Source organism: Anser anser (genome assembly GCF_964211835.1).
Source record: "Anser anser genome assembly, chromosome: 1".
In the NCBI taxonomy this organism is placed as follows: domain Eukaryota; kingdom Metazoa; phylum Chordata; class Aves; order Anseriformes; family Anatidae; genus Anser; species Anser anser.
In genome coordinates, this window is record NC_139720.1 from 48,793,196 (window position 1) to 48,820,464 (window position 27,269).

At 41.7% G+C, this 27,269-nt stretch overlaps 1 long non-coding RNA gene across 1 annotated transcript in view; it reads left to right on the top strand.

The window, feature by feature from the left end:
- LOC310900359 overlaps positions 1-27,269 on the top strand; it is a 71,084-nt gene that overhangs the window by 42,706 nt on the left and 1,109 nt on the right. The window contains exons 4-5 of the long non-coding RNA XR_014585086.1: positions 4,743-4,874; positions 12,806-12,918. This is a non-coding gene — a long non-coding RNA (uncharacterized lncRNA). The remainder of the gene's footprint in view (positions 1-4,742; positions 4,875-12,805; positions 12,919-27,269) is intronic.

A 27,269-nucleotide genomic window follows, 5' to 3' on the forward strand; every position in this document is an offset into this window, starting at 1 on the left:
CTAGAAAATCATTTATTTCTGATTTTAATAACTGATTCCAGATAACATCATGGACAGGTGACCAGACAGCCAGCCGTTGCTGGTTTTCACTACATGCATTCTGCGTGTAGATCTTGTTCTTCTATCTCTGATGATCTGTCTTCGCCCTCTAGGGACCATCACCAATGGACCAGCTGCATGATTTAAATTCATAGCACTTAAGCAAATTAAATTTCTCTCCTGTTACAGTCATGTCTGCTTAATTATGGGAAGCAAACTACCCCCAGCACACTGAACTGAGTTAGGAGTGTGTGGATGTAACTAGGACTTTTTCAGTCCTGCAGATGTAGCACATTGTCAGTAAAAAGAAAGTATTAAACTCTGAGGTTAACAGACACCAGTTTAAGTTAGTGACTAAAATGCCATAGCTAGTTTATGTCTGCCTGGTGCTGTTCAAAGTGAACACGTGGCTTTAATCTGGTTTTCAAGGACAGGGTTTAATTAAGCTCACTACTGCCTATGCCATTGCCACAGTCCATTTATGATCAGTATTTGTGCTGGTGATTTCATTCAGAAGTTAAAGACTGGACATGTCTGAAGGAGACATTCAACTTGTTTTATGGATAGAGAACATCATTCCTCAGTTAGCTGTGTTTCCCATAATGCTAATTTCTGATTATTTGCAATGCACATTAAAGACAAATGATGAAATATGACCAGACATGTTTTGAAAAAAACAAACAACAACAAAAAAACACCACCAGAACATTGATACACAGAAATTCACCACAAGAACATGATTTGATGAGAAAGGATGTTGACAGCAACACAGCGTTATGGGAGTGCCCACCCTTCCTAGTGGTGCCAAAAACCTGGCTTGTGTGAAGGCGTTATTGGTAATGCAGATCAGCTCCTTGATCTGTTGCTCAGTGTAACCCCACAAAGACTTGCACTGGCACAACCAAAGAGGGGCAGAGCAGGAAGGAACAGCTGTGTGTACTCGTTTGTGCCTCTGAAGGTCTTTTGTCATCAGCCTACAGACAGAGAACTATGAAAGTAACTTCTTTATCCACCTTCAGCTCTCATCTAAATGGGTAAGCCACTTGTTCCTACCCTTGTGCTGCAGTTGACTATTTTTTCAGTTGTGCTGTTAGAGTCTTTGTTACTATAAATTGATCAGTGAAATAATTCAGGTTGAAAAGCCATTCCCATTCCTTATTTTAAGTTCTCACAGTTCAACTCATATTGTATTAAATAACAATCCCACCTGGTAGTCACATAGCACAAATAAGAAAAACATTTTGCCAAGGACAAAGGACGTCAGAAAACTCTTTTGTTGGTTTGGTTGCGGATGAAAATATGAACAGAACCACCCTTTAAATGCAAGGTGCAGTTTAAAGCCAAAGTAGTTTATTAAAATATTACGGTTTTGTGGGAAGGGCGATCTTTCATTTTACATCTTCCCCTATAGGGCATATACTGGTTTGCCTATGTGGGTTTGAAACTGCTCTGGTCATAGGTATTGTTCAAGTTCTTTCTTCCATGTTTAGTTAAAAGAATTGATTGTCTTGCTCCTCATTGCCCTTTTATAGCCCAGAAGACAATGCTGCTCTGTGCTTATTGTTGATCAGCTTCTCTTTTCTTTTGAATTGACAGGATTCTGTTATGGTATACAACTTTCTTTAGTAAGATACAAGAAAAAACAACACTGTGGTGGTGAATTTTTAATAGTTACCTAAGACCCAAAAACAAGCCAAACTCATGGTGACACATCTTGGAAAGATTCCGAATGAAAACTGTCCTGGAGAGAGCATATCCAGTGAAAAAAATTACCCAGGGCAAGGCTTGTCAGTTACTGCAAACTGAGAAGAGGCAGCATTGAAAAACAAATTGAACTTTGCTGTAGGAAGGAAATCATGCCAGGGAGTTCTGTAAGAGACTGAGCCATGATGAGGGTGAGGACACCCTCGGAGATGTACTCCTCAGTGACACTTGAATGGGTCACTGAGGACAGAAAAATTTAAAAAGTCATGATTAATACTTGGTGTCTGTGACATGTCTTGCAGCAACAGAATATTCAAATCCTTTGCAGTGCTATCATTGTTAATTATAGGTCCCTTCAATCATTAACATTTTGATAGATCACAGAGTCCACATCTTGCAATTTCAAGGTATCTTCTTTACCTCAGTATTTTTTCCAACATCTAGTCTAATTTTAAAACTCCCAGTTAACACAACAGCTGGTACCAACAGCATGCTAATTACTGAATTTCCTGTAGTGTGAGAGGAAAAAAACAATACTTTTTGAGAAGATATGAAACTTTATTGTGCTGAGCATGGATGGCTGCAGCCTGCCCATTTGCTGCCTACAAGTACCCCAATCTTGTACTTTTGTATAATTATTTAAATACAATCCTGTTTCATGGCTAAAGAAGCAGCCCAGATTAAGTCATTCTCACATAGCAAGTAAAAATGCAGGGGCTTCTCTATGAAACCATGGTATGCTGTTTTAGCTTTAGTGAGGAAAAAAGCAGGTCTTAAGTAAAACTGACATTGCTTGCCTGTAGTTTGAGTACATGGGCTACACATTTGCAAAGGATAGCAACCACTTCACCAAACCCTCTCAACGTTGTAGATATTATGCTGCAAAGTAATCTAAACCCCTTGACAGCAAAGTAGAGTTTTTCCGTAAACTCCCTTTTCCCAAAGAAGACAAAAAATTTCAAATTTGTATGTACTCCTGCACCATCTCATGCTACAATTCCCTTGACTGCAATGCTTGTGTTACATTTTTATTTAACTGAGGAAGCTATGTAAAGCTTGGTTAGTAAAATTTAGCTAAAAATTTCACTGAGTAATCTCTAATTTATTACCAGTTTTTAATAAAACCACAATACATAACATTTCGTAGCAGTATATATTTTCTTTACCAGTACTACTTTTGGGATAGATACAAACAAATAATACACACATGGTATTGTTTCCCTACTCTGTCAGATATTATTTCCCTTTGCAGAAATCTGTAACCACTAGCAGTGAAACTTTCTCCCTTTCTCTCTCAGATGTTACTGGTTTATGTTATAAACCAATCACTCTCTATATGAAGCACATTACGGGAAGCATTCAGCCATGCTGTGAGGCTCCTTCTCCTTCCATTCAGTGCATGTTTTGCCCCTTGTACTGTACTTACTCAACATATAACCAATTCACAGATCAGGTCACATTATTTGGGAAGGCTGCCAGTTTGGGGAGGTAGGTATATTATTTGGAGTTTTTTTCTGTGCGCCATTTTGTAAGTTGCAGAAGTGATGTTCCTCTTGTTGTCTAGAAAGTTGATGTTGGTTGAGCAGCTTTCTAGAAAAGGTCTGATGGGAGGAGGGTAGATGCTGAGTTTGTCACAGAATTCAACGAGTTAGTCCTTGTTTACAGACTGGGTGGCAATGCCACCTTTGTATCTTAGGACTGAAATAGGTATGGGTATAACTAGAGTCACTTCAAGATGGCTGATGAAGAGGAGAGATATCTTACTGTCCTGAGATGTGCCTCTATACTGGAGAAGATGTTTGTTTAATATGCTGATATATAGGTTGATGATGAAATTGGTGTGATTTATGACATGTTTGAGTGAAAAATTAGACAGCTGCTTTCATTTGTCTGGGCGCTAAGGTAGGCTGCGATGATATGGTGTATGGAATGTTGGCATATGGGGTGGTATCATGATGTTAGGGAGGTGGAAAGATGAGACAGCATGATTGTAGATTTGTCTACCTGTGAGAATTCAAACTTTTTGAAAAGTTAACATTAATTAGAATGTTAGTGAACATTAGTGAACATTAATTAGGGATGTGTTTTTTAAAAAAAGTACATTCTGAAACAGTAATATATCTGCTTTTGCTGTTTGTTTGCTTTGATGGAGGAGTGGGGGGTTCACAGGAAAGAAGTTTAACTACAGAAATACTTGGAATGTATGTTTTGTTAACATTTTGCAAGGGTTTTATTTTGCATTGACCAAAATACAAATTCATGGTGACAATACATTCTTATTTTTCCAGCTGCTCCCTACATGTTAGCAAGCTAAGATATTTCTTTGACCAATATATCACTGAGATTATTAAGTACCTTAACCCAAATGTAAGATCTAATTGACTTGGAAAATTACAGCTCTTGGAGATATTTAAATATGGAACCTCTTCAAGTATTTAACTGTCAGACTGTCCATTTGCCTATTGGAAAGTCAACAATAGCCACCACAGGACTGTATTAAAATAATCAAAATCTCCTCTTTAGACATCCTGAGTCACATAAACAAACAGATTATGTGTCTTGCAAAATATGTCATTAGTGTTTATTCTTAACATGGTTCTTAGATATTGAAAACACTGAGCATATTGTCTAATGTGCATAAACATTTGTGCAATTAGTACTGCAAACCAAAGACAAGCAATGCTCTTTACAGAGACTACTCAATTATTTCCACACCATTCCATGAAAGCTTACCTGAATAAGCCTAGCACGCTAGAACAGTATATTTTTCTTGTTACAAGAGATCCTCTGTGTATTTGAAAGGTCAGCTGATAAGAACTTGTCAGGCTAAGCTGGCACCATACATGAGCACACCAGAGAGCCAGCAGTGGTCTGGAACCCCTCTGAAGGCACCCAAACTTGAGTTTTTTCTCCTGAAAATCTGCACTGAAGTTACTATCCTTATGTAGTGGATGTGCACAAGTGACAGTGGTCTTACCATTAGTCTCACTCACTTGTAGAGCATGGGTCTGCCTCTGCCCAGGTGGTTGGTGCTTGTAAGGAGTCAGAAACATGAGACCAGGCACAAGCTACTGCAGGTCTGCCGAAACACAGGAATCACAGAAGTGCCCCTTTGTATCAACAAACACAAGGTAATTGACTAATTTTAGCAGGCAGTGAATCATGTTGTTTTACTAAAGGCTAAGATTTTATTGGTTTTGCGGCTTAGCTGATAAACTCTTACTGTTGTGTTTGGGCCTTTATTAATCTCTTTCCAGTTATACTGGATTGCTTATCACAAGATCACTCTTTGAAAGATAATCTCCCCAAGCTTCTAACCGCAAGGCAACAAATAACTCCTACCTCACCCCAAACTCATCATCAGAAACAATCATCCCACAAAGCTGATGTATCACTAGTGGAACCAAACTGTGCTAGTAGAACAACAAATGCAAAACTAATGCACCCATTTCTACTTCCTCCACAGTAAGTGCTCCCTTCTTTGTTCAGAGGCATCACTTGTCTTTCATTTCTCACCATGCAGTCCTATCCACATTCCTCTGGCTATATTCCCCATCTAATCTGCTTGATCCTATTACTCTTTGCTGTGATATTATCAAATAGGTTAACTTAACTGGGAAAAATCTCAGCGAGATTGTTGCCAAAAGGCAGTTGGCCTAAGTCTGCTACTTCTGTTTTGGATCTGTAGAAAGATTTGTGTCCTGAAAACTTATCTGCTTTTCTTGAGAGCAGCACTTACTCTATTAAAAGATCTCGTCTCTCTGCACTACCTTTCCTTCCTAGCAGAGTTCACATCTTCCTTACTTTGCTGGCTTTGGATTAAGAAAAATAAGAAAAATAGTTGCAGAATTATTCTTAGCCTGGATCAGTTAAGTGATCCAGTTTACACAACAGCAATCCAGCGCCAAAACAGTTGTATGGGTACAACTGAGGGGACATGAACTGCAGTGCAGGACAGCAATTGGTAACTGGGAGAAGACAGCTGCTCCATTGCTCCATTTCATTTAGCTACACCTCCCAATAATAACTCAGTAGCTTTGTTCCATGCCTAGCTCCTTTAAATATGCATGCTTTAATTTTATAGTCATATATAGTTTTACATGTTTGTAAATGACAATGTACACATTCTTTTGCCTAAGGAGACATGATTATTGTCATGTACTCAAGACTTTTTTCCATAAATAGGAAAAAAAGATTTTTTTTTTTAGTTTATTTAGTATTATCCACTAAGTCAGAAAGTTAGCAACTAGCCCAATTCTATAAACACAATGTATGCAAGTATAGAACTGCAAGGTGCACATGTAAGACAAGTAGGTGGTTTAATCTTTCTCATTGCAATATTCTCAATCCCTTCATGGAGCTCATATTTTTTTTTGTTTTGTTTGTTTGTTTTTGTTTTGTATTGTTTTTTAATGTTATGAACGTGAGTTCATGCTGACACAGTAGCTTTTCTAATTGATTTAACACCATTGTGTTTGTTGACATCAGTTCTTTTGATAATGATTTTCTGTGCAATCATTATGAAAAAGAAAGAAAAGGACTCTGGAGAATGTTATAATCCCCATCATGCACTTGGTAGAATGGAAATATGACTGTGACTTTCTTCAGGTCATATTTGTAAAAACACAAAACTGAAACTTCTGACCCCTACCACTGGCCTACAACTCTACATCAAGAAGACTCATAAAAGCTTTCAATAGCTGAAGAATCAGCAATGTGGTGTTTGCAAAGAACAGAATGAGCTCTGAAGAAGGGTGGAAAATGTTTTTATTCGTAGCATTTAAAACTCTGGTTTATAAACATTTGTATTTGATTAACTTCAGACTCAATTACAGTTCTGACTAAGCTTGCAGTCCATAATTCTGCGACCACAAAGAAGAATTTCAGCAAAAATATGGAACGTCAAAGTTAACGTTCTGGAATTGTGTAAAGGAAAGGATAAACAAACAAAACCAGCCCCCACGTTTTGTGAAGGAATGTTCTGTGCATTTCAAGTACTGTTATCAAGTGCAGTCATGGGAATCACATGAAATGGCAAGAAAGAGTAAGCAGGATGAATTTCTGAATGTAGTTTATTTTTTTAAATTTTTTAATTTTTTTTTTAAATGTTGGATCAATCAGTTATTTCTTTTGGCACCTCTTAAAGCCTCGATTTGCCGAGAAGGAAACATGCAAAGGACATAGGGAATGTTTAAATAATGTGTCCTGTTGCTGAAGACCTAAGTCTCTGTGGCAGTCTAAAGGTTTAAGGGTCCTCAGTCACTCTGGCACTTTTAGAATGTTTATTTTCAGTGCTGTTGGAAAAGACACTGCTTCATTTAATAATACAGGACTTCAGTTTTGTGAAATACAAATCTTCATCACATTGACAGTACACATTGCTGAGATTTTGTCACATGATTCTGGGCGATCTTTTCACATCTGCTGATGAACCCTTGAGAAAAAAATAACAAAAGAACAAGGAGGGAAGAGAACTCAGTTATTCGGTTATGTCTGCAGGAATCACATCTCTCTCTCTTTTTTTTTATTTTTTTATTTTTTTTTATGAGATGGAAAAGGTCAGTGAACCACAACCCTTTTTTTTTTTTTTTTTTTTTGGCAACAGAGCTAGGAGGTCCAGAAGAATTTCTGCAAATAGAAAATGTAAAACAAATCATAAATGTAAATCAAAAGAACATCCTGATCTTGTTTATCTTGTAGATGAATCTAGAAATTCACAAACCTTTATGCACAGTTGAAAGTGGATTCAAGACAACCTGTTGTCTGCCTACAATCTGAACAGCTGTTTGTAGGAAAATTTTCCACATAGGTCACCACAGAAAAAGAGTAAAGTGTTGACAGCCTGACAGATGAGTTTGGCTGGCATCATGCCCATCCAGTCGCACGACTAGCTCTTTTGTGTACAGTAAGTAATGCACACATTCAGATTGCCTGTAATATAGTATCACATCTAAGGCTATAAACTAAAAATGAAAGATCACCTGAGTTCCTGAAGAGCAAGGCAGTCTTCCCCTAAATGCTCTGCTGATAGAAATGGTAGTGAAAGTTCAAATTAAATTTATGAAAAACTCTTAATGTAAAAGGTTGCAGCTGTTAATATGTGGAAAGGATCAGTCTGCCATGATACAAGGCTGCTCAGTGGCCATATGCAAGTCATTTAACTTCCACAAGGAGCCTATGCAGACCATGGCAGGTGCCTGCAGCTTGCTAGTTTAACCTTCGGCTGGAAGAGAATTTGGAAAAGCTTTGTTGTTCTGTTCTTTCCTGCCAATGACTTACAGAATAAACCGAACTGAGTTCCTTAACTTCTTCATTCCCTTGTTATCATATTTCTAAAGTGGTTGCTATATTTAGTATTTACCCACCATTACAAAATTTTGTGAAGTGTCTGCAAGATGAATATGCTACTGTATAGATGCCTTCTCACTGGGAGATGAACAGCTAAAACATGACTGATATTGTCAGCATAGCAAATATGCAAGCAGTGCAAAAGCTTTCTTCCTTCCTGTCCCTTTATCACACATAATAGGAGTCTTCATTATCCTAACTCTTTCTAAATGATGCATTATTTGTATATATTTATGTTTCATATATATGAAACAAGCCTTTGGGATCTCTCTGGCAGGGAGTCTTAAAGAAGGAAAATGAGTTTCACCCCTGCTTATCACAAAGGAAGGACAGTACATGGCACTTGGTTTAGCTCCACAGTGGAGACAACTGGGGATGTTTAAGCACCCTCCTTCCCTGGCTCAGGAAGCCTGTGGTGATACTTGCATTGCAAAAGGTTATTGTCAGCACCCCACATTGTTCTGCCCTTGGCCCTTCTGGGGGCAGTTCTCCCCCCCCCCCCCCCCCCAGGAAAAAGAGACAAATTTATTTTGACAACCACAGTTTGAATAAGAAAATGACAGGAATGATACCCTCCCATGCTAGAAGGTTTGTCATGTTTTAATTACATGACTGTCAAGCCTAAAGTTTTTTTTTTTTCTTCTACCTTGTTCAACTTTTTTTTTTTTTCTTTTTCTTTTCTGGGAGTTCCTTCCTGAACACTTGCTCTGCAGAGCCTACAATATTTTTCTACTTCTTGGCTACTGGAAAGTCTGTACTGTGCTAGCAATCTCACAGTACCTGATACGTAGGCTACTATGCTAGCTACTTAACATATTAGGGGTGTTGTGGTAGAGGATACAGTAGGGAGGACACATTTCTCTATGGGAGTTTCTAAGGTACTTGTACAATCATTAACAGTTTTATTTTGGTCACAGCTGCAGGAAAAAGAGCAGGAGACATGTTAATATTAAGCTTTGTAACAATGCTTTGTTTCACTGCCCTACTTATAAACAGCCAAAATTTACAAATAGAGCAGAAGCCCAACTTTCCTGCAGAAACAGATGGAAAACACTGGCACACTTAAAAAATGATGATGTAGAAAGTGTGTCGTAAAACTGAGAGGTTTCCCAAATACCGATCTTTTAATTATGAGCCCTCCTTCTGCAGTATGCTGTGGCTCAACGAATGGCCCAGAAGCAAAGCCCTAGCTTTGCTTTAGCTTATGCTGATTAGCAACTAGAATTGTTCAAATATGAGTAAGTCATTCTTGAGTCATCTGTGCCCCACCAGATTTTTTTCTGGCTTGACAAGCTGTTCAGACGATGCTGATGCTGTTTTCTGTGTATAGACAAAACCCAAGGTTCAAGCCAAGGTTGGTAAGTCTTGCATGCAGTGCAACTAAACATAAACTTGAGTCAACAGGGAATGTGGTGTTTTTTGAGCAAATTAGGCACACTGCTGCACTTGCCTTATTAATGCATGTGTCTCTAAACTTTACCACTGCCTACGAAAGCTGATCAAACATGGATTAAGGGTGGCTCAGCAGGGCAGCTGGTGTTTTCACTAACTGGCAATAAGCATACAGTTGCAAGCATCTCACCTGCCTCCCCTCTTGATATAAATGTGTACAGCTTTTATCCGCAGTGGCATGATTTTAAATTGTTTCTAAAACTATCTTCCTTGGTGTCCCTGACTGTGGAGAATAGGTTTAATCTTTACAGTTGCAATGAACAACCATTTCAACAAGGGCTCTGGTCAGTGGTCAGGGCCATGTATATTTATGGAGAGGAGGCATGGTCCAAAGTCATGCAGGTAAAGCTAAACGGGAAGCAACCATGGTAACAGAGCAGGCTTGTAGAGCTAAAAAGCATTCAATATTGTCTTAATTATTTACCATTAAAAAAAAATAAAATCAAATCTTCCTTTTATCTAGGGAGGAAAAAGAGCTATAAAGGAAAGAGTACTCTCCTTAGCTATCTGTATAGCTACATGCATTGGACATATTAGACATTCAGAAAACAGAAGACAGCTAAGAGACTGCTGTCTACCAAAGATCTGCAGTACTACTGTAACTTAACTTATGTTGAATCTACTTTTTAAGTTGCAAATAAAACAGCTAGGGTGAAAGTTTTGGAGTATAATATAAACCAGGAATATGGGAGTATAATATAAACATGATGTAGGACTGAAGATGTAGGTGAGGATCCATAAATACGTGTCCTGTAGTAGAGGTCAGCTATTTTATGCATGCTGAGTAATATTAACCAATCCTAAAACATGAGGAAACATCCAATTTAGACAATTTATCCCATAAGATGTCGTCACCTGTTAGGTCAGATCCTTTTGATAATGTTACAAGAACAGATCTATTTTTACCCAGCTCTGTTCAAATATCATTCACTAGCTTTGGTCCAAAGCCTGAATGAACAGGTGTAAGAACATTAGCTGACCAAATATGAACTCATATATTTTATATATTGTACATGCTCACACTTTTATTTATAAAACGAGTTCACTGTCCTTGGCATTTTACTTGCACTGTTTATATTATGTCTGTTGAAATCTGAAGAGAAAGTAGTTTTTACTTACCAAAACTACACAGAGATTTAAGAAAACTCTTAAATTCTCTATAATGTACTTTTCCAAGAGAAAATAGAATACAAGCAGAATTAATTTTTTTTTTTAATCATACTGTGTGAGAGTTTATGTGCTTGTTTACTTTTTGACAAAGTTTTTGGAAGGAAATGCTTAAAACATTATTGCTGTGCAGTCTGTAAAGATCTTTGCACTTCATTTATAGTCTTTGTTTAATGAAAGACAGTAAATACTTAGAATTTCACATACCTGTCTGTATGCATATCTTTTCCCACATGGCTCAGGTTTCCTATAGCTACCAGCAATTAACTGAAAGTTCCTAGTAAGATACAAGGAAATTACATACAGATAAAACACAAAACCAAAGAAACAAGCAAATATCATACCGGAAACGTCAGACCATGTAATTTTTAGGCATACTAGAGTCAAATGCCTGTCTTTAAATGTGTTCTTTTTAGCATGATTTTTTCACAAGGATTTGATAGCCGAGTGACAGTACAACACTGGCAAAAGAGTTAACCCTGTTGTTATCTAATTGTCAATGCTACATTCATGATCTACAACTTGATACCTATGCTCTGCTGCTTGTTTGGAGGTGGCTCTTAGGTAGGTGCATAAGGGTGGAATTTTTAGCAAACATTTTTAGCAAACTCTGTGTGCTTAAAGCTGACCACCCTCTTTATTTAACCAGGGCCAATACTTTTCACCGAAGCAAAGTTGAAATTAATGGAGCTAATGGATATTTACTCAAGCCAATACTCTAAACGAAAGCACTACACCTGTATATAATTAAGATTCCAGGAGTGGTGGATAGCAGTGTGTGTTGTTAAGGCTGCACAGCGTGTACCAGTATGAGTCCTTGTATCCAGCTGCTCATAATTTTGAGAAGCTTTGGCCATTTTGGCTGCACTTTTCCATAGCTGATGTCTGACTGAGGTGGAAAATTCTGACAAATAGCAGCCAGGTGATCAAGCCATTTCTGAAAAGAAGATTAAGGAAAAAAATATGTTGTTTTGTTCCTTTAAAAATATTCTTGACAGCTTGTCCCTGCAGTGTTCTAGTTTGGCCTGGGAGCTGGGGGGAGTGGGGAAAGGAATGGGGGACAGCGGGGTGAGGAACAGGAGGGAGGCATGGAGATGGTGTAAGAAGAGGGAGGAGGTGAGGAAGGTAAACCAGGGCTGGATGGAAGAACAGCTGACCCAGGACTTGGGCTGGCAAAAAGGAGATCAATTAGGCATGGGGAGGTAGAGATGTATAACATGTAAGGGTCAAGGGTGGAGAAGGCCTGGGAGCTACTGGCAAGAAAAAAATCTAAAAGAGAGGCAGGTTGGGAAGGGTCATAGAAGACCAGGCAGGAACAAGGTAATTAATTGGTACATTTTGGGGCAAGAAACTGGGAGGATACGTCAGGACTGAGAGGGCCTGGAGGCTGTTGGGAGATTGATATTGAAGCAGTGACCCTGGAGGGAAGGCAGAGGGATAGAGCTGAGACTGGCATAGCCATGACAGTGGGGCTAATAAAAGAGGCTTGCTGGAGAAAGAGGAGGACACAGGTGGGTAGGCGAAAGCATGGACCTCCAACAGAGAGCTGCTGTTACAAAAATATTTATGCATGGATAGGGACAGACAGTGAGGGCTGGGCACTGTGAATTAAATACAAGAGCGCTGAGAATTTTACCTGTCAGAACACATTCTGCTTCCTCAGTGAAACCCACTCTCCCTAAATTACCATATACATCACTGAATTTTGACAGAACCCCCTTACAAAGTAAATGCCTTGCAATTTCTTCTGCTAGCAGGAAGGCAGCTTATATGAATCGGGCACAGAGACCTGTGCTTTGGGTCAGAAATCCTGGATGTGTGGTAGGCACTCAGGAGAGGCACGTGGGAGTTGGTGTAGTGTGGAATTCCTCTTCTTTTCAGGTTGTAGTTTGAGAATAGCCTAGGAAATTATATGCAAGTGATTAATTTGCTAATTCACTTTTTTTTTCCTCTTGTTTATCCCTATTAAATTTATTCCGTAATACTCCTGTGACGGAATGGGACTTTAGTACCTTCTTTTTTGTTATCCAGAATAAATTAGGACTGAGATGCTCAGGAGCTGATATTTCAGAGTACTCTGTGTTTATTACTGCAGATACTCAAAGAAAAGCATCCACATAAATCGACTGAAAGACGCCACTTCAGCTCTCCTACAATTTAGAACCCACAATCTCAAGCCACAGCTGGAAAGAGAGGAATATGCAATTGGTAAAAAACAATGAAAAGTATAATTTAAATGGCTTGGCTGGCACTGCAGACGAACCCCATGGCAAAAAGCCACATTCATTTGCTTTTGTTGCGATACCTTCTCTTTTCTTCAAGTACACTTTTAATCACTTGCCAACTTCTACAATGAACAATATAGTGAAAAAAAAGTGTGTCCAGAAAGGGTGGCCTGCATCAGTACATAATCTGGATTTGGTCCCAGAGAAAATTGATGTAAACAGAGTAAGGCAAGGGCCCTACCAAAAGCCTTACGTAAGCATGTATTTTAAGACCTTGACTTAGCATACACTGATAATCCTATACACAGCATCATGTCACAAACTCAGGTGGTTTTGGAGGTTGGCAAAGATTGCTAAGCCATTAGAAAAACTGATTTAATAATTTGGCTTCAGTTTTGTGATAACCAGGCCACGACCTAGTATTTGTTCAGTGATGCCACTGCTGTTGCAGGACTGGAACAAAAAATAATGACATAACCCTCTGCTTTTATTTTGCAAGTGCATTTTATGTCTAAATATATTCAGAAAAAATGACTGCACCTGACTTCACAGTTTTCTATATTTATAGTTGTTACCCTCTTGTCAATTGTGTTCAATTTACACAATGACTACTTTATCTGCTTCTAATCCAGCGCATTCAACGTGGGCTATAAAAAAGTAAGCAATGTTCCTATAGGATCGTTCCAAAATGGGATTTATAAGGCTGGAGAAGTGCTGCTGGAAGAGGAGCGTTAGCCTACATATTTGTGCCCAGATTGTTCTGGGGGCCTGGGTTGCCTGTATGCTGTTATGATATGTGTGACTGACCTCATGTGCCACATGTGGCTGGCTTGGTGCCTGAGCGGTGGAGAGGAATGGTAGTTCTGCAGAACATCTGAAGAAATCATGTTTTTCCTCAGCACATTGCCAGACCTCACTCCAGTGGACAACATAGTCTTGCTTGTGGCAAGATGCTGGCTGTGGGCTTTGTCCCATGACTTGATGCAGTGGGAGGATCAGCCACATCTCACAGCCTCTTCTGGTGGAAGGAGTTCCTTCTTACAGGAACTGTAAGTCTGAGGTTGGAATTATGGCAGTTGGCCTGTGATTGTACGCAGAAGACTAGAATTAAGTTTTCTCCACTCCAGCTGATTCATCTCTGCCATTCTACCAAAAGAAAAATTTTGCTAACGTCAATTAAGTTAGCTTCCTGAACACTCTGGAAGCTGACAAGCAGAGTAATCAGGTAGCATGCCATTTTATAGAGTTGCTTCAATACAGAGAAGAGAAGAGAGAGGAGAGGAGAGGAGAGGAGAGGAGAGGAGAGGAGAGGAGAGGAGAGGAGAGGAGAGGAGAGGAGAGGAGAGGAGAGGAGAGGAGAGGAGAGGAGAGGAGAGGAGAGGAGAGGAGAGGAGAGGAGAGGAGAGGAGAGGAGAGGAGAGGAGAGGAGAGGAGAGGAGAGGAGAGGAGAGGAGAGGAGAGGCCTCAGTGAAAGTCATTAAGGAATTATAGTTGTGTAGATAAATGTCATGCTGTATTTTTAAATCTAAATGTGCAACACACACCAAAGATGTGATAAATAGCTCACTGGCCAGTACGGTGTCTGCTCAGGTAAGGAGGATGCAGAGATTTTCAGTAACTTGTTGAAAGTTACATATTTTAAGGGAGAGTGGAGGGATCTGTATGGAGAAGGGGTTTATTTTTATGAAGCAGAAGAGACGTGTAGTGGAGCAGATGTCGGACCGAGCAGCAGGGATACGAAGTTCTGAGAGAGGAGGAGGGAGTGTAGAGTATAAAAACCTCAGGAGAGTGAACAAGGGGAGAACTCAGGAGTCATTTTTTTCTGATTCATGGGTAATCTTCCTTTTTTCTCACCTGGAGGTGTAGCCTCCTGTTTGGTATTTCTGTTAGCAATATCTTGCCTTTACCATTGCCTTTCTCAGATTCTTCAGGTATGGTCCACAAACCTCCTGGGATCTACAGTGCTCTTGTTGAAAATTAGTGGTTTGCATAGGGAGGGTAAGTGGTTAGGGCTAAGCCCTGAGCTGGATTTCAGCTGTCCTGAAAGAAAGAAACAGGCCTTCGCTTTCACTTCGCCTGCCTGCAGGTACTGCATTTCAGGCTGGTGTCACTGTTTCGATACAACTCTGGGATGCGTGAAGCATATAGCTTAAAACATATTCCCCAGGTACAGCTTTTCATCATAACAATGAGAAAGTTTAGAGCCAGAGCCACTTCAGTAAAGCAGTAGCAAATACAGAATTAGCTGTGCTATCTTGCCTTGAAGTCCCTGCATTCTGCATGGGAAGGAAGGTGATCATTTGCCTAGAAGGTACTTCCTCTGCAGTTTTCCAGCCACTGAACTTTTGGGTGTGAATTTACCCTGTCAAGGTGTTTTTATGCCAGATGCCACATTACATTTGTAGAGGACAAACACCTGTATCCTTAACGGGGCTGGTTGCTGCTTCACAGCCCTTCCTGTCCCTGATATGTGATCTTCGCTCTTCTTGCTGTTTTGCATGGTTTAAGGAAGACCCCTCCCTTAGAAAGATCATGAATAAAGATCACACTTTAGATAAGCAAATAAAAAAATAAACAATACTCACTGGAGGACAATGATATTTCTTTCTTTAGCTATTATTTTTATATTTGCCTCTGCATTGGCAGTTTTACTCCATCGTCATTTTATAAGCAGTTTGTAGGAATGAACAGAGACTTGGGATGTCTTGGAGGCATTCTGCCTGACTATGCAAAGAATGTTCGCTATCAGACAAGTGGTGGAAAATAATAGGAAACCTTGTACTGAACCTCATTAATGTGTAATAAAATGGACTAGCTCGTTATCTTGGAGATACAGAACACTATACCCAATAACAGAGAATATCTGCAAAACAGGGAAAGAGGAAAATGATGTGACTGTAGGAGCAGCAGTGGGTTTGCCATAACTGGCATTGCTCGGAGGCAGCAGTGCCTGTGCTTTCAGCCAGGGCAGTCTCCTAGTTTCTGATAGCAGCGTGATAAGGGCAGGTGTGGCCCTTCCCCTGCTAGATAAGTGGCCGCGTATATGTCATGTTCTCAAAATCTACCTGCCGCACCTCCAGGTATGTGTGAAATGAGTCACCTCACCGGAGGCTGCGTGTGTCCTGCTGCATGGCTGCTGCAGCCTGGCTCCGTCCCATGCTCACAGCACAGAGTGCTGTACATCCAGAGGTTGTAAATCTGTCCTAGCATCCACATACGTGCCGTCCCACCTTGTGTCTGTCTGTCGTGGTGGGGAGACCTGCCTGGATGTAGAGGAGATGAACGTTGCAAGGTGGTGGAAGGGCTGTGAGTCCCTCAGAAGAAACACGGGTGCAGGTTGCCCATCCCCTGGCTTGTGGCTTATTTCATGCTCACGTGCCAGAGGCTCTCCAGAAGGTGGTGTTAAGACGGGGCTGCAGCCTGGCTGAGCCGTTCAGTGTGTTCATGAGCTCACCGCCCTGTGCTGAAAAACTCTGACTCACTCGCTAGGATTTCATCCATTAGGGTAATTAAAAAGTAAAAAGAAATGAGGAAAAGCTAATGAACCTTCTTTAATAATTTCAGTGAACATCTCTTGAACAGAAACAGAGGAGGAATCATTTCATTTTACAATAATTAGACTCTAATTCATTGAAGCTTCCAAAGCGACTAGGTTTTGGAAGTGTAAGAAGCTGTGTCTGACCAAATTCCAAATTCCAAGGCGGAGGTCACAGCCTGTTATCAAACACACAAAGTCTCAACATTTTTTCTCATGTTAGGAGTGCAAACAGATGTTTTGAAGGAGTAACACGTACAAGATGTTTTGTAAGCAGGAGCCTGGAAGGGGAATACCTGTCTGTTTTTGCCTTGTGACTTCTGAGGAAAGGCAGGACAGGAGCTCAGGTTTTCCTGAAATGGGGACTGTGAGGAGGAAAACCAAAGTAACCGATGTTACTTCCCTTGATTCCTTTTCTCCTGCTATTTTTTTTTCTCAGTCCTGTGCTTGGCTATGTAAGCAGCCTGCTTTTTACTAATCTAAACCTCAAATTTAACTTTGTTGTTACGCAAAAACTTACAAAAAGGGTTATAAGTGTATCAAAACCTGAAAAGCATATGGGATTTGTGCTGATGTGTAGGTGCTGGACTATCCTGATTTCATCTGAATCGTGATGGAAAATAACCTACTGGAGGCTGGGAAAGGCATACTTAGTATGGTTCAGGATGAAAACTCACCAGCAGACAGATTCATCACAGAAACTGAGTATCACCCAGAGTCAGGCATTATCTAGGAAACAGTGCCTGACCTGAAGTTCTGGAGAAGCTTCAGGCTGTTGTCCCTTCCCCAAAACTGTGGGTCCATTCAATGGCTTAGGATGGTTCAGCTCGAGGACGGTGTCTACTGTGGTGACAGTAACTATGAAGTGCTTGGAATCAGGGAACTGCCTGCTAAAATATGAATAGCTCTAGGAATGGTTGAATGGATTAAGATGAAAAAAATGGCAAGAAACTTTGTAAAAGAGTCAGTTTTCTGTCTTGTTTTACTACCATGTGTCCATCCCTGGGCTTCCAATTCTGCTTGGGAGGAAAGGCCAAAAGGCCCTGTGTTTTTTAGGCTGCCTAGTGTTTTTGGAATGGGATGCCTCAGGGTGGGGGTCTGCTGGCACACTGCTGCCAAAAGCATCTGTGATGATTTTCTCTCTCCTGCTCCTGGCTGCACGGTGCCGCTTCCTCCCTCATATGGGCCCTGGTACTTAGCTGACTCTATGCTGATTCAGCTTGCAAAAGCAACAGAAAAGAAGTCTGCTTTTATGATTTCTTTTTTAGTTTAGTTTTCTGCCTGTATTGTAAGATGAATTGGTTCACTGAGGGCAGCCCAAGGGGAGAAGGAAGAACACATGACAGAATGCTGTGAGAAGGAGCTGGGACACCCTCCTTTGGTTGCCATAAGATGTGAGATATACTCAGATTGCCTTTCTTGGGAATTGTACTCAAGTTGTGGTTCTGTGAGAACTGCCTACGTTAGTGCGAATCCTTTTAATACCATTTCCGTGGGTGGAAAAGGGGATGTGGGTTCAACAGGATTATTTTGACTGAACTGTGTGCAGAGCATGTACAGATAAGCAGGCACAAAGGAATGGGAACCTCAGCTTGGGTACGGAGAGATGAGGGCAGGAACCTTTTAACGAGAGCATTAGCTTTGATCAGAGCCCAAACTTTTGTAGACAGACAAAGGTGATGTAATGTTCCTGGGAGCTGGAAATTACTTCACCTAAAACACTCCTCTGAGTTTGACTCACAGAGAAAATGACTGTAGGTGAGATATATTTTGAAAACATCAGGGGGAGGATTTGGATCTTACCACTTCTTTTATTTAAGAGCCATAAATTCAAAGCTTATTTCTGGCACTCCACAAGACCAGTTGGCTTCCATAATGTCATAGAAGTGGGGTGGGAGATTGCCCCTGGGTAACTGTTCAGTAGAAGTAAGCGCAAGCAACAGAGGTTAAAGATCATGGACTCCTTTCCTAAAAGGCCCTTTATAAGAGCTTGATAGGTATTGCCCTGTGATGGCTTCAAGGGACCACAACTGTAAAAGGCGAGAAGTCCTTATGTCAGCTGAACCTGGGGACCGAGGGCTGGCCCAGCAGGCTGGATGCCACTGCTCTCTCCTTGCTGAGAAAAAGCTGTATGGAAGCACAGCACACTGTGGCAGCGTGCCCTGGCAGGCGAGTCCTGTCTTTTAGGGATGCTGCTTTAGGGATGCTGCTCCCTAACACTGCAGCATGACAGCCATCAGTGATTAATCCTGGCCAGTAAGTGGCAAAGAAGCATGGTATTCATCTGAACTGTCAGTCAAGGTGGGGGATAAGAAATAAATGAATTATTTGTATTTCTGACCATTTAAAATAACCAGTAAGTATGGCCAACAGCTAAGTAGTCGAACCTTATCAATAATAACCCTCTCTAGCACTGATGTATTTCTTCAGCTTTTTCTGTCCAAGTGGGAAGTAGGGCTGATGAGTGCAGGCAGCGCTGAGGCTCTTACCCCTTCTCTGGGGTGTTTCAGAGGAAAGCAATAGAGCCATCTGTAGCACTGACAAATTCACTTCCACCTTCTGGAAAGAATCACTAACCTCCCTTTTGTGTCTCTGGGACAGGAAGAAGTACCCAGAACAAAGAGATTAGAAACAGGTGGAATCGCTGTTATGTTAGGAATTGGAAATCCTGGTTTTGAAGGGATTTAAGAAGGGGATTCAAACATTTTTCAAGTTCATTGCACATGCAAGGTTGCAGTGTTATGTGCAGCTGATGCACATAAGCCTTTCCCAAATACTACAGACATTAACAACAGCTCTCCAATAACTGTAAGAGGATACAAGTTTAGCAAGAATGTCAAGCATTTGTGGGAGCAGATAGTTTGAAAACACAACAGCTTTGCCTGGCCAGGTGGCTAAGTTTGCTTGATCGCGTTGACAGGAGGGTAAAGCAGTACAATGCACTGCATAGCTCGTTCCAGTTACCAGATGAGACTGGTTGGTACTGGCTGAACAGACGAGGCTGTTACTGCAGCTTTCCTCTCGCCACCTTTTATCTTAATTCATCCTGTTTTTCCTTTCTTCACAAATTACAAGGAACGGCTCTGTTAAAGAGCTCTTTTCTACCTCTAACTGTGCTCTGAAACATTATGATCTTGCAGTCACTGAGGAGCTACTGCATTATAGTGCAAGCTCTAGCACTGGTCAATAAAATCCAAAGAGCGGAGCAGCAAGAACCTAACAGCAGGAAGAGGACATGTCAGTGAGGAAGAGAAAAGCTGTCCAGCAGGAAGTGGAGCAAGGGCTGTAAGTCTCACAGCTCAAAAGGAAAGAGAAGCAGGGCTGTTTGACATAGGAGGCACTTCAGTGGAATTGCTAACGACGGAAACAGAGCCTCTGCACTTTGGTAGAGTCAGGAAGAAAAAGGTGTCAGGGCACAGGGAAGCAGACAAAGAAGATGTGGCCACTTTCTTGTCTGCACCTCACTCATCCCTTTCATCCCAGCTGTTGTGCCGGCAGAAGTCTGTTCCTTCCTTCATCGAAGGTGTCCAGGAAAGCAGTGGAGGGGCTGTGCCATTATCTGAAATGCTCTCTGTTGTGATCAGATTAGGCAGTTCAATTGCTTTTGGAGGGTAAAACCTTTCTTGCCTTCATGCCTATCAGCCTAGTCCTTGTTCACCCTCTTTCTGCATAGTTCTTGACTGCAAGAGACAAAACACATGGGGCGATCTGCTGCTGAGCTTGTGGACTTGGATTGGGTGGGGAGGTGAACTGAAACAGCAACGACCAGTGTGCCAAAATAATCTCAGACAAGTAGAGCAAGCTCCCTGTGGAACTGAAGGTAGAAGTATCCACTCACTACAGGTGAACTGGAGGAGTCAGAGAGAGGAACAGCAGAAAAAATGTGAGGAGTGCTGGTCCAAAGCAGCGGCTGACAAATTGAATCCTGAGGTCCTGAGGTCCAAATAGGTCTTTTTTTTTTTTTTAATTTTTACTTTTTTTTCTTTCTTTTCTTTTTCCTGGACTTCCACACTGTAGTGCCTGGCTGTGTCAGTGAGCAATAAGGTACTGACATATTACAACTTCTTTTTGACTTCCACTAGTCTCAGTATCTTCTCTGTCTTGATAGTGTTTGTGTGCAGTGTCTAGCAGTGTGCCTGACTGCCAGTATCTTCCTTCATCTGCTCTAGATTTTTACTAATAAAGGTGATGATCCTTTGATGGTGTGTCAGCCGTCCTCAACCCATTGCTGATCGATGCCATTGAACTAGGCCTTCTGCAGTACCAGGTGTCTTGGGCTGGATTCCTGTCTGTAGGTTTTTTGGTTGTGTGGTGTTTTTTATTATTATTATATTTTTTTAATTATTTTTTTCCCCATTAATTTTGAAATCAGTTTAATTAAAGCAGAAAGTGCCTGCAGATCTGTCTTTGCAGCATGTGGGTGTTTTGGAGCTCTGGGGTCCCCAGCACAACAAGGACAGGAAAGTATTAGAACGAGCCCAGAGGAGGGCCACGAGGCTGATCAGAGGGCTGGAGCACCTCTCCTGTGAAGACAGGCTGAGGGAGTCGGGGTTGTTCAGCCTGGAGAAGAGAAGGCTTCGGGGAGACCTGACAGCGGCCTGCCAGTGCCTAAAGGGGGCCTCCAGGAAAGCTGGGGAGGGACTCCTTGTCAGGGGGTGTAGTGATAGGATAAGGCTTGAAACTAAAAGAGGGTAGGTTTAAATTAGATATAAGGAAGAATTTCTTCCCTCAGAGGGTGGTGAGGCCCTGGCACAGGCTGCCCAGAGAAGCTGTGGATGCCCCATCCCTGGAGGTGCTCAAGGCCAGGCTGGATGGGGCTTTGGGCAGCCTGCTCTGGTGGGAGGTGTCCCTGCCCTTGGCAGGGGGGTTGGAACTGGGTGGTCTTTAAGGGCCCTTCCAACCAAAACCACTCTGTGATTCTGTGATTCTGAGTACAGCGGGCAGTTCCTGAGGCTGTGATGTTGATGTGAGAGGAATTAAGCCTGTTGTTCTGTCTTGGGAGGAAGACGAAGAAGTGGAACGTGTGCAAGGGGAGAGGGATAATGTGGGGAAGGGGACAAAACAACAGTTCAAGAAGTGCATGCTGACTTCAAACTGCTGGAAACATCCTGTTCAGGTGGCACAGGTAAGTGATGAGGTCTGTGCTTGCAAATGCTGCAAGTACCTGTGCATATCAACTCAGTGTAATCTTTTGTGGGGTTAATAGCAGTAAATGATCAACTTAGATTTTCCAGATTGTCTGGAGGTTAAATTTCTTTAAATCCCTTTGGGTGGAGGTAAAGCAAGTGCACAGCTTGGGCTGTGTGCTGTGACCTGTAACAGGATCTTGCTGGAATACACTAGCATGGGTGGCCTTCAGGAAGGAAGGCAGATGTTTATTGATATGAGGGGAGCGCAGGGGGGAGTAAAGGGAAGTTTAAAAATTAACAGAAAAAAACTTCGACTTTACAATTCCAAATAAGACCTTTCAGCTGTGACTGTCAGTAAAAAAAAAAAAAGAAAAGCAGACCCACTGTAAGCCATGTGAAAAACACATGGAGAGTAGTGAAGCTGGAGCATCCTGAAGTCTGAACAAAACAAGCCTGCATGCACTGAACTGCAGTATGTTCATATCAATAAGAAGCACGAGGTGGGCGTAGCACAGCAGTTGTTCCACCCGCCAGCAATGCTGGGTGCATGGAGACACCTCTCAGGTGGGCATGGCGGTGGCTCTGGGAGCAGTGTGGCTGGCAGGTGAGGCAGCAGTGGGTTATGGAGGAGAAGCCACGTCCTGGCAAGATCATCAGACAGAATTCCAGTGGGGTTATGCTGCAGCTTTTGTGGGAGCGTGGCTGTGACTAATACAAAGAGTCCAGCCCCCGACAAAACAGCATGAAACAAGATGGCTGTAGGTTGGCATGCAGTGACTAAGAATAGTCTTCCCGGACATCTGTCCCAAATCGTAGTAGGCCTAGTTCTTGAAAGGAAGAGCATATAGCTGTGTTAGGGCCTTTTCTTCCTTCTTCTGCTCCCTTGTCCATCATTTTCAGGGATCTTGGTGCTGTCAAGTCAAAAAAAAAAAAAAAAAAGGCACAACAAAACAAAGCACTGAAGGAGTCACTTTTCAAGCAGAAGAACAAGGCATGCTGCTGGCATCACTTTGGTATGGCTGACCTTTCCAGTTTCCAGATTAATTTGTTGCTCCCAGTAAGTCTGGAGACACCTGAAGAGTCTGGTCCATGTGCTGATGGGAAACGAACAGAGCTTGTCTTGTGGCTTGTCTACTGCTAAATACAATTTAGTTGTGTGACAAGAAATTATCCCAAACCCCAAACCACTTGTGTGTTTTCTTTTGTTTTTCTTAATCTGATTAAGTGCAGTTGGATTAATATATTTGGTGTCAGAGAGATCTAATGACACTAAGCTGCTCATATGGGACACCCCATCCTTTTATAGGATGTTTCTGTGTGTCTGTAATGCCAGAGCACAGACTGGATGTTTGCTGTCACTGAGGGTAGCTATCTGCTCAGTGTCCCAGGCAGCAGGCAATATTGTTCTTGAAAAGGGGTAGGGATGAACTGGTGGAGCCCAAGCAGGGACAGTCTGCACGGCTTGACCACCTTCTTCCTGGTCTCCCTCCAACCTTTCTTTTTCTCCAGTGGACAGAGCTCATTGCATTTTGACTGTGAATACAAGTTGCTGGTGCTCTGCATGTGGGTCCCTCACTTCTGGAGCAGAGCCTGGTTTTTGAACACCTTGAATGCCAGCATGATGGGAGGTAAGAGGACCCTGCACTTTAAAGTGCTGCTTTCCAAACCCTGTGCTGCAAATATCAGCTCTTGGCAGAGCCAAATCATTTCTGTTAACTGAAGGGCTGGGAATGCATCTTGCTACTTCTTATGTATGGGAACAGCAATGAAAGAAGCCCCAAGAATATTTGGAAATGCAGCACAGGCATCCTGCAACAGGATGGCCAGATAAAAGCTAGAGTCCAGCCAGCCCTCTCAAATTATCTGCTTTTGATGGGAAATCATGAGGTCTTCTTTATTAAGGGCTGACAGATGCCAAAGGAGTGGAGACAGAAGGCTTTCATGGGTAGATTACCATTAGGAAAGTCTGGTTATAATCTGGAGCAGAGACAGTAGACTACAAGGCTTGAGGGCCCTTGCAGATGGTGTTGATAGAGAGCTTGATCTGAATAAAGTGTGGGTAAAGGACTGGCAAGACTCTGCTGTGGCTGGGCTGATGAGAAAGGTTGGCTGCATTGTGCACAGGCAGGCAGGCTGTTAGACTCCCAGTCACGACTGATTTTAAGCCTGGCTTGTCAGACACAGCTTCTGAATTGCATTTGTTACGGAGGTGGGCTCTTAGACCTTGGATCCTGTGTCTCAAGACTCTCATGTTGTCCTTCTGCATGCAGCTGTAGCCCTGCAGCAACTTTGTGGGCATCTGATCAGGAATTTTGCTCTGAAGAGCCATCACAGTGGGGAAGAGTATCTGTCTGTGCAGCTGCTCACCCAGGCACTGAGGAAATCAATGACTGTCTTCAGGTTCTGCTCTCTCTCTTTCTCAGCATTTTGTCTTTAATGTTTGTCAAAGAGATTCTGAGAAATGGAGGATAAGATTAATCCAGAACAAGCCGGGAGAGTACCTGCCCCATTGCAAGGCTGGCAGTGCGGGGCATGCGGCTGTGCAGAGCCCAGCAAGCTCACCTGCTGACACCCACTTTTGTTGCCTTCTCACGGCTACATCCCAGTTTCACCCAGCACTGCCAGGTTTCTCCTACTCCTTGGCTCTGTGCAGGTTGTCCATTCAGGTGTTACTCGCTTGCTGGCTGTGTTTGCCATGTGGCAGTAGCAGATGGAAAAGCCTGCAGGATATGCATCTCCAAGCCAGCGACTGTGCGTGCTCCTTGTTTTTCAAGGACCCCATCCCATATAGCAGTCTCCAGTGCCACTGGCTGCCCTTTCCCCCCACTGCCGTCAGTGCCGAGATGGAGATGGCATTATAGAATCATAGAACCACAGAATATCCCAAGCTGGAAGGGACCCACAAGGATCATCGAGTCCAACTCCTGGGTCCCCAGAGGACCAGCCAAAAAAATCAGACCATGAATGCTATGTTACTCTAAAATGTGAGGATTGATCAGGAATGACGTTCAAAAGTTAATACTTTTTATATAGACAGAGAGAGAATTGCTTTTGAGCAGAGTACTAGGTCGTGCTTTCCTTGGCTAAAGAAGTTTTGGATTTTTTTCAGTAGCTGGCAAATGCTCCTTACTTGCCCCCTGCTCTTAATGTGAAGCTGGCTTCTTTCCATCTTGCACAGAAGTTTTATTAACAGGGGCTTGGAAGCAGAGCAGATGTGATGCACTGTGAAAAGCTGTGCAAAAAACTGTTTTTTTTGTCTAGGGAAACTGAGGCACAGACAGACTCATTGCTAATGGTTACACAGTGAATCATGTAGCAGAACTAAAATTAAACATGAGCTTATTAGGTCTTCTGCTTGCCTATCAGCTCATACTGCTGTTTTGTAATGTTGATAACACCAGGATGATGGTTTTGGTTGTTTAGAGCTAAGGCATTTGCACTTTCTATGGTTACTTCAACCAGAAATACGTACCAAAGTTGAGTTGCTTGGACTGCACATACGTCCCCCACAGGCTGATGCAGTATGGTTGGTTAGTATGATCACTGACCTTAGGGGGAGTTCGCGTCCTTGTACACAGAGTTTTACAGGATGCTTTTTAGTCATCTGCTGGCTACAGCCTTTTTCTTCAATATATAACAAAAATTTTAAATAAAGAGGTCTTCTGCAGCTAAGAAGATCAGAAGGAATTACTGTTCTTAACCAAAAAAAGACATTATCCAAAATAATTGTATCAGATGCTAGGAGGAAAAGGATTCAGGGAATCCTTTGTGAAATAATTAGTCATATAAATCAAACCTACTCGATATGCATATGCAGGATGGATCCCTAGATAGAAAATGTATTTCAGACAACCTAAATGCTGACAAATATAATCAGCTTGATGAAGTTTCTTGTGCAGTATGTGTGCTTAATTTCAAATAGTTTTAATCAATATTTTTATTTCTGGAAGGGAACTTTCATATAGTGCTTGTGCTACTGCTTTCAATCAAGTCCCACAATTGTTATGCCAGTCTTGGTAACATCTATCAAGATAACTTAATCTAAGAGTTATTAATTTTGAATATAAGTGTCTTGTAGTTGATTTCAGTGAAGCATCAGAACAGTACTTAGGCACATGCTTAAACGCTTTAAAATACTATTTTTACATCCCGGTCAGTAAGGTGTTATATATATACTTTTTTTGGAATGTGTGTTTGTTTCTTTATGTGGCATTCTGTATAATGCATATGCACTGTGTGTCTAGTAAAGGACAGTATTAAAAAAATACTGTTTTGTTTAATAGAATGAGAATGGCATCTGGTAGGTATTATTGTAGAATCATAGAATGGCTTGGGTATGAAGGGACCTTAAAGACCACCCAGTTCCAACCCCCTGCCATGGGCAGGGACACCTCCCACCAGACCAGGTTGCCCGGGACCTCATCCAGCCTGGCCTTGAACATCTCCAGGGATGGGGCATCCACAGCTTCTCTGGGCAGCCTGTGCCAGTGCCTCACCACACTCTGAGAGAAGAATTTCCTCTTAACACCCAATCTGAATCTCCCCTCTTTTAGTTTAAAACCATCCCCCTTTGCCCTGTCATTATCTGCCCAAGCAAAGAGTTGCTCTTCATCTTTTTTATAAGCCCCCTTTAAGTATTGAAAAGCTGCAATATATTAAAGAAGCTGTCTTTTAGTTCATAGAAATTAGAGATAAGAAGGAACAGTTAATTATTTCTGACAAAAGAGTGTCCTGTAATGCATTTTCTAGTACTTCAGGACAGAATTCAAGTGGTTGGTAATACTTCATATTCAGCCGAAGCTTCTTGTGGATTAATTTCTTTTCAAAATTCAGTTTTCTTATTATGTTAAATAACTGTTTGATTGTCATATGCAATCCATGGGATCTCAGAATTGTCTCACAGGGACTAAATGAGTTTTCAGTTCTGCAAGTATACAATGGTAGTGTGATATCTGGGCTATTGGACCGCTGCAACATCATTCAGAACTCATGTTTGAAGTGTATTTCGGCCAGCTTGGGTGTCACTTCATGTTGTAATTTAGATTACACAAAAGGGTGATTTTGCAGGGTGGGGAAGCCAGATGTCTAAATCCCACTGACTTTCAGAAAAAGTTGTGAACATAACTTCCTTTTGTGCTTTTTTACAAACACAAGTGTGGAGTTCATGTAGTTTTGCTTTCTTTGTCCCACGCTCATGTGATCTGTTTCTGGTGTTAATCAGAACTATTGTTCTCATCTGGGCTGGTCCTGCAGAGTGGTGAGTTGTTAATCAAACAGTGCATGCCATCTGCTTTAAACCATGTACAGTATTCCAGGGGTAACCAAGGATAAGTGCTCTGGAGTCTGAACTGGTTTCCTGTTATCCTCTCTATTTTATGAAATGGACAGCTTCCCAAGCCTGTTTAAATAAACAGAATTGAGAAAGAAAAATGCTTGTTTTCATGACTGGGTGTTGGAGATGTATGTACCAGGGCTTGTTTTTCTTTCCCTGGGCATGATGAAACAGTACCTCATAGCCACCTTATTTTGCTTGGCCCTGCTCCTTAGTTTCCAGTTTTATGTGGATGCAAAACAATACAAAAGAACCTAAGCCAGATCATATTTGGGAACCTTTCACTTAAAACAAGTCCACAGTGGCACACAGATTTGCACCACACAGTAGAAAATGTG